The following is a 2,028-nucleotide window of genomic DNA, read 5'->3' on the forward strand; positions in this document are numbered from 1 at the left end:
GCATATAATAAATCATAAAGCAAAATAAATACAACTAAAATTCAAAAACATTTAATAGGAAATCACAGCCAAATCCTTCTCCAGAAGGGCCACAGGCTAGTCCACAAACCATGGTTAATAAACCGTGATGGGTTTGTTTACTTGTTGCCTTAAAGTGATGCAAAACTTTAAGGCCAGATTACATTTGTGTACCACTAATCTGATTTATTGGACCTAATAAGCCACCAATTTACGGCCCAGAAGCACACAGAGTGGCAGAGAAACCTGGGCGTGTTGTGCTGTCAAAAGGCCTGTGACACCCAAGAGATGAGGGGCAGGCAGGTGCTGGCCTCTGCTTATTTGGGCCTTCTTCCTGCTGCCATTCCCTGGGAAGGGGGCTCCTGGGACCCCCTTGCGAAGGCATTAGCCCTCTGGGAGACTCCACTCCCTTTGCATGTGGCAGCCGGTTTTTCTGCTGGTGCAACATTCCTTGGGGTTGGGGGAGCTGCACTGACTGCCTATCGCTGATGCCAAATGGCAACCCTGGGGGCATCACCAGCCTCTTGAAGGGGCCCTGGCTCTCCCTGACTTGGGGGTGCAAGGAGATCAGCCCCCCTCCTGAGAGAACATCAATGGGACTGTGCCATTTTGGTTTTCTAACTTTGCCCATGCCTTGTGTTGTAACCTTCACAAAAGGCCCCCCAAAATCCTTGGGAGCCACAGGGATCCGGCCACATCCACCCCAAGGCTGATTTCCCCGCAGGAGACCCCCAGGCTGGCAGCCCCTTAGCAGGCCAAACAGAGGAAGGGGTCCGGATGGGGTAGGGAGCAGGCCAGGCTTCCTGGAGGCCTGGGCCCTCTTGTGCTCTCTGGCCACTTTGGGGGCGGCCTCCTCCACAAGAGAGGTTGGGAGATGTGGATGCTGGTGCCATGGCAACAGATGCTTTAAGTAGATGCCCTGGAAGAGGAAGGAGGAAGGACGCTGCCCCCGAATCAGGCGAGCAAAACTGGGGGCCGACCTGGCAGTCTGGGGGCAGGAAAATGAAAGGGGTGCGAGGGAGGGGGGCAAGAGGAGAGGGCGCTCTCCTTCAGTCTCCTTAGAAAGGCCGCCTTTAAGCCCACTCGGCTTCTGCTCCCCGGACGCTCCGAGGGTCTCCTGCCGCCCAAGAGCCAAGGGGCTGCTCGGGGTCGTGGGGCGGCAGAAGCGGCGGGCGGCCAAGGGGATTCCGGGACGACGAGCGACAGGCCGGGGCGCAGCCGCCGCCACCGCCGAGGGGCGCTTCCCTCGCCCAGGACCGGCGGGGGAGTCCCGGCCCCGCTCCAGCAGCAGGACCCGCGGCTGGGGGGAGGGGGCCGAGGCGGCTGGGCGGGGCTGCTGGGGGAGGGGGCGCTGAGAGCCAGGCCGAGGGGCCGGACGGCGGGGGCGGCGGCGCCCGGGGCCGCGCTCGCATTGGCGGAGGCGCAGGGAGGAGGGGGCAGGAAGCGAGGAGGGGGCCCCGCTCGGGCGGCAGGGGAGGCGGCGGCAGCGCGGGGGAGCGCATCGCGGGGGGTCTTTACGCGGGGGGTCGGGGGTCGGGGGCGGCGAGGGGCGGCCCAGCGGAGACCCCGGAGCGGCGGCCGGCCTATTTTTGCGGCGGGGGTGGGGGACGGCCCCCTCCCTTCCTCCCCAGGGGTGAAAGTGCAAGAGGAAGTGCAGCCGCTGCCATCTTTCCTCCGCTGCAAACACACACACACACACACACACACACACACACTCGCACGCACACCCAGAGAGGGAGACCCCCCGCGCCGCGCCCGCCGAGTCGACGGCCGGCAAGAGACACCGGCCGGGCCTGCCGCCGCCGCCCGCGCCCCGCCGCCGGGCCCGCGGAGAAGCCGCCCGGCGAGGCCTGCTGGCGCCCCTCCCCCGCCCGCGGTCGCTGCTCCGCTGCCGGCCTCGGCCGGGCCTTTGTTCCTCCTCGCGGCCGTCGCCGCCGCCGGACTCGCGGGCGGCCGGGCACGCGCTCCCCGACGGGCCCGGGGCTGCTGGAGGGCGCGGGCGGCGCGCGG

Source organism: Pseudonaja textilis, chromosome 15, assembly GCF_049901715.1.
Source record: "Pseudonaja textilis isolate UNSWEBS1 chromosome 15, rPseTex1.2, whole genome shotgun sequence".
Classification (NCBI taxonomy): domain Eukaryota; kingdom Metazoa; phylum Chordata; class Lepidosauria; order Squamata; family Elapidae; genus Pseudonaja; species Pseudonaja textilis.